Raw genomic sequence first — 12,363 nt, 5'->3', positions numbered from 1 at the left:
AGTTTGGGCTTGGTTACCACAGAAACTGCTGTGTTAAGGTGACTCAGCAGAACTGCGCAGAACCCTTCAGAGGACATCTGGGAGAGATTATAGCCCCACCCCCATTCATCTTTCAGGATAAGCAGCAGCAGCTGTACCCTCACATCAGTTGGGTTTCTGGGACACATGCTTCCACCTCATTCCTAACACAGAAGATCTTTCTTGTTCTGCTAAAACATGAACCTTTGGGGAGTCCCTTTAGAGGCCAGAGATATAGAGGACTGTGGAATACTGCCACTGCAACCAGTTCATCTGAAAATTACCACCCAATCCCAAAATTTATATTTTGACAAAAAGGGGTTGGAGTAGGGGATGTTTTGTTTTAAGAAAATCAACATTGGAAAGACAAATACCGTATGCTAACACATATATATGGAATTTAAGAAAAAAAATGTTATGAAGAACCTAGGGGTAAGACAGGAATAAAGACACAGACGTACTGGAGAACGGACTTGAGGATAGGGGGAGGGGGGAGGGTGCGCTGTGATAGGGCGAGAGAGAGACATGGACATATATATACTAACAAACGTAAGGTAGATAGCTAGTGGGAAGCAGCCGCATGGCACAGAGATATCGGCTCGGTGCTTTGTGACTGCCTGGAGGGGTGGGATAGGGAGGGCGGGAAGGAGGAAGGCGCAAGAGGGAAGAGATATGGGAACATACGTATAACTGATTCACTTTGTTATAAAGCAGAAACTAACACACCCTTGTAAAGCAATTATACTCCAATAAAGATGTTAAAAATAAATTAATTAATTTAAAAAAAAAAGAAAATCAACATTGGGACTTCCCTGGTGGCGCAGGGGTTAAGAATCCGCCTGCCGGGCTTTCCTGGTGGCGCAGTGGTTGAGAGTCCGCCTACCGATGCAGGGAACACGGGTTCGTGCCCCGGTCCGGGAAGATCCCACATGCCACGGAGCAGCTGGGCCCGTGAGCCATGGCCGCTGAGCCTGCGCGTCCGGAGCCTGTGCTCCGCAATGGGAGAGGCCACAACAGTGAGAGGCCTGCATACCGGAAAAAAAAAAGAATCCGCCTGCCAATGCAGTGGACACGGGTTCAATCCCTGGTCAGGGAAGATCCCACATGCCACGGGGCAACAAAGCCCATGCACCACAACTACTAAGCCTGCCCTCTAGAGCCCACAAATCACAACTACTGAGCCTGAGAGCCACAATTACTGATCCCGTGTGCCACAACAAGAGAAAGCCCACACACAGCAATGAAGACCCAACACAGCCAAAAATAAATATATATATATATACATATAAAATACATTAAAAAAAAAAAAGAAAATCATGGGCTTCCCTGGTGGCGCAGTGATTGAGAGTCCGCCTGCCGATGCAGGGGACACGGGTTCGTGCCCTGGTCCAGGAGGATCCCACATGCCGCGGAGAGGCTAGACCCATGAGCCACGGCTGCTGAGCCTGCGTGTCCGGAGCCTGTGCTCCCCAACGGGAGCACAACAGTGAGAGGCCAGTGTACCGCAAAAAGAAAAAAAAAGAAGAAAAAAAATCATACCTGTTTTCTGGGGTTTGCAGCAGAACTCTCTGCTGACCCTTTGGGAGGTTAGTGCACTCAGAGATGGAGAAAGTCTGTGTAGCACCAAGGGAAACCTCATAAACTCCCCAACAACTTTGTAGCAATACCTCCTTCTCTCTCCTGTGAGGCCCAGCTATTTCTACAGTGTCCTTCCTTCTCTCCATTTGTTGCCCTTTTTCCTCCTCTTTCAATGGAAGCCTTTAGGTGAGGGTGTTGCTGAGACAGCCTAACTCAGGAGTCCTGAGTTCAAGCGGCTGCTCTGCATTGACTAGCTCTGAGGTCCTAGAAGGCATTTAGCTCTGAATCTCAGTTTCTCCATCGGGACCTCATAACCTGCCTGCCTCTTTGGGGTGTTGTGAGCACAGCCACATCCATGACTTGTGACCTGTCCCCCCAGCCTTCTTCATCCTCCATCCACAGTCTGTACTGCCTCTTCTCTGCCCACTGCAGGGCTAGCACAGGACTGGACAGAAGATGGTCACCCCTTCCTCCAAAGGTAGGTTATCTGCCCTTTAGGGCAGCAGCCAGAAGGGAAAGCTGCGGTCCTTCCACCCTGTCATCTGATGCTGACTCCTGACCCCAACTCAGGCCTCAAACTGCCCTCACCCTCAACTCTGAGCCCCTCACTGATGCCGCGACACACCCTGACCTCTAATCCCAGTGCTGACCAGGACCTGTCTCCCATGGGGACAACTATGGACAGTTTTTATGACCAATGTGAGACAGAACTAAGGTTCTCAGCCTGATTAACTCCGAAACAGAGCTGAAGACACACATATAAAACCAACTTCTTGACATTTTCCACTCAAATGTCTCAAAGGTACTTCTTTTTTTTTTGGCTGTGCTGCCCAGCTTGCGGGATCTTAGTTCTTCAACCAGGGATGCAACCTGGGCCTCAGCAGTGAAAGCACTGGGTCCCAACCACTGGACCGCCAGGAAATTCCCTAACTTCTACTTTAATATGTTCAAAACTTAACACATAATCATCACCCAACATCTGCTCCTCTCCCAGGGCTTCCTATCTCTGAGAATAGTGCTCCCATCCAACCAGTGCAGAATCCAGAAATCTCAGGGTCGTGCTTGATACCATTTTTTTTTTTTTTTGCGGTACGCGGGCCTCTCACTGTTGTGGCCTCTCCCGTTGCAGAGCACAGGCTCCGGATGTGCAGGCTCAGCGGCCGTGGCTCACGGGCCCAGCCGCTCTGCGGCATGTGGGATCTTCCCGGACCGGGGCACGAACCCGCGTCCCCTGCATCGGCAGGCGGACTCTCAGCCACTGCGCCACCAGGGAAGCCCTTGATACCATTTTTATAACTCCATATCCAAAAGATCACTAAGTAGTCAATTTTATTTTCTAAATACCGTTCACTTTTCCCTTTCTCTCTGCTGTGCTGCCATCTCCCCTAGTCCAAGCCATCATCACCTTTCACCTGGGCTACTGTAATACTTTCTAAAAGATTTCTCTACACTCACTCATCTTTTCTAACCCACACACTATGCCTCAATAAAAGTGAGCTCTTCAAATGCAGATTTAATCATGTCACAGCCCTGCTTAATACACTTCAGTAGTCTTCCATTCCTTCTAGAGTAATAATAAAAAGCTTACAGGGCCAATGAGTCTGCACAGTCTGACCCATGCCTATCTCTGCAGCCTCATCTCCCACCCTGCTCCTCCTCCAGCTACAGGGCCTTCAAACATATTTCCTCTATCTCAGATCTCTCTACCACCATCCAAATATCCATCAAGAGGGGACCTGTTGAATAAACTTTTGTATATTCACACAATGGATGTAGCTATAAAAAGGAACATAAACTGCTATAGAGTAATCTCCAAAATATGTTGTTCAGCAGAAAAAAGCAAAATACAGAACAATATATTTGGTATGCTACATTTTTATCTTACAAAAGGAAAATATGTGAACATATCTATACATATTTGCTTATTGTTTAAAAATACAAGAATAAAACAAGGGACTTCCCTGGTGGTCCAGCGGCTAGGGCTCCACACTCCCAATGAAGCGGGCGTGGGTTCAATCCCTGGTCAGGGAGCTGGATGCCACATGCCACAATTAAGAGTCCACACACCACAACTAGGACCCCGAGTGCCAAATCTAGGACCCGGTGCAGCCAAATAAATAAATAAATATTAAAAAAGAAAAAAAGAATAAAACAAAAACTAAGGTAAATCAATGTTTACCTTAGGGAGTAGGAGGAAACAGGGTGGAAGGGACAGGTATAGAAGCTAGATTTCTCTGAATGTACCCTGTTTTGAAGATTTAATTTGGATACCATGTAAATGTTTTACATAATTTCAAAACAAACTTAAAAATGTAAAAAAAAAAAAGAATCTCTAAAATTCAAAATTAAAGAAATAACCTTAATTGTGTTTCCAGTTGATAGGTTAGCCACACAGAAAGGAATAATTTCAAGTGATGCTAAATTAAAAACACAATAATTTGAGTCGTATTTCCTTATTTGGGGATATATCCCAGGAACAAAAAGAACAGCAATGACAAGCCTCTTAGATAGCCTCATCCACCAGAGGGCAGACAGCAGAAGCAAGAAGAACTACAATCCTGCAGCCTGTGGAACAAAAACCACATTCACAGAAAGACAGACAAGATGAAAAGGCAAAGGGCTATGTACCAGATGAAGGAACAAGACAAAACCCCAGAAAAACAACTAAATGAAATGGAGACAGGCAACCTTCCAGAAAAAGAATTCAGAATAATGATAGTGAAGATGATCCAGGACCTCGGAAAAAGAATGGAGGCAAAGATCGAGAAGATGCAAGAAATGTTTAACAAAGACCTAGAAGAATTAAAGAACAAACAAACAGAGATGAAAAATACAATAACTGAAATGAAAACTACACTAGAAGGAATCAATACCAGAATAACTGAGGCAGAAGAATGGATAAGTGACCTGGAAGACGGAATGGTGGAATTCACTGCTGCAGAGCAGAATAAAAAAAAAGGAATGAAAAGAAATGAAGACAGCCTAAGAGACCTCTGGGACAACATTAAACGCAACAACATTCGCATTTTAGGGGTCCCAGAAGGAGAAGAGAGAGAGAAAGGACCTGAGAAAACATTTGAAGAGATTATAGTCAAAACTTCCCAAACATGGGAAAGGAAGTAGCCTCCCAAGTCCAGGAAGCACAGAGTCCCATACAGGATAAACCCAAGGAGAAACACACTGAGACACATAGTAATCAAATTGGCAAAAATTAAAGACAAAGAAAATTTATTGAAAGCAGCAAGGGAAAAATGGCAACATACAAGGGAACTCCCATAAGGTTAACAGCTGATTTCTCAGCAGAAACTCTACAAGCCAGAAGGGAGTGGCATGATATACTTAAAGTGATGAAAGGGAAGAACCTACAGCCAGGATTACTCTACCCAGCAAGGATCTCATTCAGATTCGATGGAGAAATCAAAAGCTTTACAGACAAGCAAAAGCTAAGAGAATTCAGCACCACCAAACCAGCTCTACAACAAATGCTAAAGGCACTTCTCTAAGTGGGAAACACAAAAGAAGAAAAGGACCTACAAAAACAAACCCAAAACAATTAAGAAAATGGTCATAGGAACATACATATTGATAATTACCTTAAACGTGAATGGATTAAATGCTCCAAACAAAAGACACAGGCTTGCTGAATGGATACAAAAACAAGACCCATATATATGCTGTCTACAAGAGACCCACTTCAGATCTAGGGACACATACAGACTGAAAGTGAGGGGATGGAAAAAGATATTCCATGCAAATGGAAATCAAAAGAAAGCTGGAGTAGCAATCCTCATATCAGATAAAATAGACTTTAAAATAAAGAATGTTACAAGAGACAAGGACACTACATAATGATCAAGGGATCAATCCAAGAAGAAGATATAACAATTATAAATATATATGCACCCAACATAGGAGCACCTCAGTACATAAGGCAACTGCTAACAGCTATAAAAGAGAAAATCGACTGTAACACAATAATAGTGGAGGACTTTAACACCTCACTTACACCAATGGACAGATCATCCAAAACGAAAATAAATATGGAAAAAAAAAAGAACGGCAATGAAATTTTAAACTGTTTTCAGTGATCATGTTACTATTAATAATAATTGTATTCTGAAACAATTATATGAATATAGCATAGATTAAATCAAATAAACAAGTATACTAAGATCATTAGAAGCCATGATTTTCAGGAAAAATATATATAAACTCAAAGGAGTTACATTAAAACCCTATAATCCTAAACTTGACTTGGAAATATCAGTTGAAACTCTTGATGTTTCTTTTAAAAAAATAGCTATTTCCTATCTCTGTCCACTAAGAAGGACTAGAAACAAGAGCCATAGCAATCAGGCATCCCTTGTGTACAGATTGTGGTCTCTAAATGTCATTTTCCAATAATAGGAACCAGACTCCTTTGAGAAATGACTGAATCCAGATTTGAGCAGGAAATGTACAAGATGAGCCTGAAACATCTTGCCATACCAAAATGCAAGGCCCCACTTGCCAAAAATGAGACAAGTTGAGCCTCAAAAAGAATGATAACTGTATTGGATTGAAACTCCTCAGCTATGCTGAAGTCTATGATTTATAATGTTACTTTTTTAAAAAAAATCATAAGTCATCTTTGGAAGATGCCAGGAAATCAAATAATTATTTTGAAGCTTGGTAAATACCATTTATCATTTTTTTTTTTTTTTGGTACAAGCTATGGCTCACAGTAACCAAATATTAGTTACTGAAAGAAAGGAAAGCCCTAATGAAATAATCTAGGCCCTTGCTATTCCAAGTGTGATCCATGGACTATCAGCACTGGCTTCACCTGAAAGCATGTTAGAAACGCAGAGTTTCATGCCCCAATTCAGACCTACTGAATCAGAATACCTAGTTTAACAAGATCCTCAGGTGATACCTATGCACAATAAAGCTGGAGAAAACTGATCTACAGAATGATCATCAATGACTACTGAGTGATCAGGTGAAAAACCTAATGGGGGGAACTTCATAATGAAGTGAGCCACCTGGCAATACCTGAATGCAGGATGTCTTACAACATGAAATGAGACTCAACCAGACATTATGTCTCTCCTGATGTGACACAATAAGACTGCCCAGGGCTTAACTGATGAAGTTGAATGACGGGCATACAGAGGTTCATTATATTATTCTCTATACTTTTATATGCTTTTTCCACTTTCCTATTTATTTATTCTTAATTGTGGTAAATAATACATAACATAAAATTTACCATCTTAACCATTTTTAGTGTACAGTTCAGTGGCATTAAGTACATTCACATTTTTGAGCAAACATCACCTGCGTCCATTACCAGAACTCTTTTCATCTTGCAAAACTGAAACACTATACCCATTGAACACTAACTCCCCATTTCCCTCTTCCTCCAGCTCCTGGCAACCACCATTCTACTTTCTGTCTCTATGAATTTGACAACTCTAGGTACTTCATATAAGTGGACATATAAGTGTCCTTTTGTGACCGGTTATTTCATTTAGCATAATGTCTTCAAAGTTGAACCATGTTGGGACTTCCCTGGTGATCCAGCCTCCACACTCCCAATGCAGGGGGCCCAGGTTCAATCCCTGGTCGGAGAACTAGATCCCGCATATGTGCCACAACTAAGAGTCTGCATGCCACTACTAAGAGTCCACATGCTGCAACTAAAGACCCCATGTGCTGCAACTAAGACCCGGTGCAGCCTAAATAAATAAATAAATATTTTTTTAAAACCCTGAGACTTAAAAAAAAGGTTTAACCATCTTGTACTGTGTCAAAATGTTCTTCCTTTTTAATGCTGAATAATATTCCATTGAACATATGTACCACATTTTGTTTATTCATTCATCATTGATGGACACTTGGATTGTTTCCACTTTTTGGCTATTCTGAATAATGCTGCTACAAACATTGGTATACAAATAGCTATTTGAGTCCCTACTTTCAATTATTTGGGGTATATACCCAGAGGAGGAATTGTTGGATCATAGGGTAATTCTATTTTAAATATTTTGAGGAACTGTGATACTGTCTTCCATAACAGCTACACCATTTTATATTCCCACCAGCAGTGCACAGGAGTTCCCCACATCCTTGCCAACACTTGTTATTTTCTGGTTTTTGATAATTGCCATCCTAATGAGTGTGAAGTGGTATCTCACTGCAGTTTTGATTTGCATTTCTCTAATGATTAGTGATGTTGACCATCTTCCCATGTACTTATTGGCCATTTGTATATCTATCTTCTTTGGAGAAATGTCTATTCAAGTACTTTGCCCATTTTTCAATTGGGTTGTCTTGGGGGTTTTTTGCTGTTGAGATGTAGGAGTTCTATGTATGTTTTGGGTGTTAACCCCTTATCAGATGTATCATTTGCAGATATTTTCTCCCATTCCATGGGTTGCCTTTTTATTCTGTAGATGTGTTCTTTAATGCACAAAGTTTTAATATTGATGTAGTCCTGTTTACCTGTTTTTTCTTTTGTTGCCTGTGCCTTTGTTTCATATCCAAGAAATCATTGCCAAATTGAAAGTCATGAGCTTTTCCTTTATGTTTCCTTCTAAGAGTTTTATAATCTTAGCTCTTACATTCAGTCTTTGATCCATTTTGAGTTAATTTTTTGTGTATACTGTAAGGTAAGTGTCCAACCTCATTCTTCTGCATTATATATGTTTGAATATTTCTATTTCAAAGTTTTAAAAAAAGGTTTCTTTAAGTTATTAAAAAGTGTTCTCTACTTATATCGCCCAACCTCCCATACCTCATCATTTTATCCCATCACCTTACACAGTGTTTATCAAACAGTGGGCATTCAATTATTATCTGTGAATAAAATGGATGAATATTTAAAGTAAGAAAGGAAAGGAAGGGAGGGAGGGAGGAAGGGGAAAGGAGGAAGGGAAGGAGGGGGAGAAACAGATTGGAAATATTGTACATATTCTAGCCCATGCTAATGGCCTAGTTCTCTGAGCAGGCCTACCCTGAGAACAGTTCCTTACCCACATAGTGCTCAGACCTGCAGAGGCCAGACTCCATCCTCAGCAGACTAAACATCACAAACTCCTTGAGATTTGAGAATCATTCTTGGTATCCTAAAGTAAATCATTCTTGGGTCAAAGTAAAAGGGCTGGGTGGAAAAGGGGCTGTTTTTTCACCTCCCTGGCCTACAGAAAAGAGGGGGTAATTACAGCAGAGATGCAGCTGTCCCCACTTCTCCCATGGCTTTTCTCTTCTTAAAATGCTGGCGCTTCCCTCCCTGGCCTCTTTCAATGGCTCAAACTCTTCGATATCCCAAATAAATCTGAAATCATTCATTCAGTCAACAAATCTCAACTGAACACTTATGTGATAGGCACAGGGGATACTGAGATGACTAGGATACTCTAGAGATCCCCAGTTTGGTCGGGAAGAAAGTCAGACAATAGAGTGCTACAAGTGTTATTAAGAGATGTATTGTGATAGAATAGAGGAGAGGAGGCCTCACTCTTCTTGAGGAGCCTTTTTGTATCCATTATCTATTGCTGCATAACAAACAACCCCCAAATATTAGTGGCTTAAAACAATAATCATTTTACTTGCAACCAATTTTGTAGGTCAATAATTTGGTCTGCGATTAGTCAGGAAGTTCCTCTGCTGATCTCACGGTAGGTCATTCATGTAGGTTCAGTCAACTGGCAAATCATCTGGGGCTATTTGGTCCGGGAGAGCTCAGTTCAGACAGCTTGTCTCTGCTCCATGAAGTCTCATGCTCTGGTAGAGTAGCTCAAGAAGCTTCTTCACATGACAGTGAAAACGCTTCCAGTAGCAAGAGCGGGCAAGTTCAACATATAAGCGCCTCCCCACCTTTTTTTTTTTGGTCGCCCTGCGTGGCTTGCAGGATCTTAGTTCCCCAACCGCTGGGGAATTCCCTATAAGCACTTTTCATTGTTCCATTGGCCAAAGCAAAGCAAGTCACACGGTCAAACCCAAATCAGTGTGCGAGGGGACTACCCATAGGCTGTGATTACAGGGAAATATGGTTCAGTGGGACCATTCAACATTCCTCAATTTTTTTTCTTCATTTTAAAGGCTTATTTAATTTCTTTTACATAGCTCTACATATAAAGTGCTTAAAAGTTATACTTTTTTTCTCTTTTCCTTTTTTATTGTTCCTTACCTCCCATGACATCACCCTCTTCCAGATAACCCCAAACAACTTACATATAAAGATAATGATATATATAAAAAGATTCCATATCTTTTTCTATGCTCATGTAACTCATATGTGTATGTATGTGTATGTGTGTGGGTGTAGTCATGTATATGTGTATGGGGATGTTTTGTCATTATTTTACCACAATGTTTCTCTAATTAAACAAATGTTTCATGTAAATCCCTCTGTGACAACTGCTTTAACTCTTGGTCATTTTTCAAATGGATGCAGAGTATCCATCATTTATTCAGCCATTCCCCTAGTGTTGGGATCTATTTTGTTTCTAGATTTTTGGCACTGTGATCAATGCTGCAATAAACATTTCTCTCTGTCTGTTCTTACATATTTGTGTTTTTTATTTCTATGGAACACCTCAGAAGTAAGTACTATATTGTCATTTTATCAACATTACAATATTTTCTGACATCTGGTAATATGTCTTCCTTACTATTGTTTTTCATATATTTCTTGGCCATTTGGGGGAATTTATTCTTCCACATACTCTAAGATTTTATACAATTTTAAAAGACCCGGGGGAATTCCCTGGTGGCCCAATGGTTAGAATCTGCCTGCCAATGCAGGGGACACGGGTTCGAGCCCTGGTCTGGGAAGATCCCACATGCCACGGAGCAACTAAGCCCATGTGACACAACTACTGAGCCTGCACTCTAGAGCCTGTGCTCCACAACGTGAAGCCACCGCAATGAGAAGCCCACGTACCGCAACATAGAGTAGCCCCCACTCACCGCAACTAGAGAAAGCCCGTGCAGCAACGAAGACCCAATGCAGCCAAAAATAAATAAATAAATGTATAAAAAGACCCGGGCTTCCCTGGTGGCACAGTGGTTGAGAGTCCACCTGCCGATGCAGGGGACACGGGTTCGTGCCCCGGTCCAGGAAGATCCCACATGCCCGCAGAGCGGCTGGGCCTGTGAGCCACATGGCAGCTGAGCCTGCGGGTCCGGAGCCTGTGAGCTGCAACGGGAGAGGCCACAACAGTAAAAAAAAAAAAAAAAGTCTCCCTGCCAATGCAAGAGACACGGGTTCGAGCCCCACTCAGGGACAATCCCACATGCCACAGAGCAACTAAGCCCGTGCGCCACAACTACTGACCCTGCGTTCTAGAGCCCGTGAGCCACAGCTACTGAGCCCGCGAGCCACAACTACTGAAGCCCGGGCGCCTAGAGCCCGTGCTCTGCAACCAGAGAAGCCACCGCAATAAGAAGCCCGTGCACTGCAACAAAGAGTAGCCCCTGATCGCAGCAACTACAGAAAAGCCCGCGCACAGCAACAAAGACCCAAGGCAGCCAAAAATAAAAATAAATAAATAATTTTTAAAAATAAAAAGACCCTGTTGGCATTATAACTAAATTAACAATAAATGTATACATTAATCTGGTAGATTTGACAATTATATGTACTGTCTTCTTACCCCATAGCATGATAATTTTTCCACTTGTTCAGATCTTGTTTTCTGTTCTCCAATATAGTTTTATAGTCTTCTATATATAATTCCTATGGCTTTCTTAAAGTTAACTTCCTGAAATAAGTTAAACTTATTCCTAAGCCTTTTACAGCTTGTGCTATTGTAAAAGGGATATTTCTCCCATTTTTTTCCCTAAGTGCTTAGCTGGAGAATAAAGCTATTGATTTTGGTGTACGCATCTTGCATCCAGGCATCCTAACAAATTATCTCATTAATGTTAGTTTTGTTTTGTTTTGTTTACTGGCATCCCTTAGGTTTTCTAGGTCTACACTCATATCAATGGCAAAAAGAGATAGTCCTATCACTTTCCAGTGTTCATATCAGTTACTTCCTTTTGTTTGTGTATGTATTAGTGCATTAACTAAAACTTCCCAAGTAATGTTAAATAATAATGTCAATAGTGGGTATCCCTACCTACTTCCTGGTTTTAACTGCAATGGTTTTAGTGTTTTTCCATTTAGGATAGTACTTGCTGTGGGTTTTTGGTAAACAATACACTATTCCTTTTATTCTTCTTTTGCTGGGGGTTTTTATAACAAATGGCTTCTAGGTTTAATCAATGCATTTTTACCTTCTATTGATTGGCTCATATGATGCTGTATCCTTTTTTTTTTTTTTAAAGATAAGTTATCAGGGGTTTCCCTGGTGGCGCAGTGGTTAAGATCCACCTACCAAGGCAGGGGACACAGGTTCGAGCCCTGGTCCAGGAAGGTCCCACATGCCGCAGAGCAACTAAGCCCACTACTGAGCCCTCGTGCCACAACTACTGAAGCCCACGCGCCTAGAGCCCGTGCTCTGCAACGAGAAGCCACCACAATGAGAAGCCCGTGCACCGCAACGAAGAGTAGCCCCCGCTCACCGCAACTAGAGAAAGCCCCTGCGCAGCAACGAAGAACCAACGCAGTCAAAAATAAATAAATAAAATAAACAAAAATTTATTTAAAAAAATAAAGGTAAGTATCCGATTTTTTTTTTTTTTTGCCCTCCTGCCGTCCCCCTGCAGGGGGGGGAAGAAAGCTAACTATCTTGGGCTTCCCTGGTGGCGCAGTGGTTGAGAGTCCACCTGCCGATG

Source organism: Lipotes vexillifer, unplaced genomic scaffold (assembly GCF_000442215.2).
Source record: "Lipotes vexillifer unplaced genomic scaffold, Lipotes_vexillifer_v1.1 scaffold131, whole genome shotgun sequence".
In the NCBI taxonomy this organism is placed as follows: domain Eukaryota; kingdom Metazoa; phylum Chordata; class Mammalia; order Artiodactyla; family Lipotidae; genus Lipotes; species Lipotes vexillifer.
Note: the sequence above shows the minus strand (reverse complement) of the source record.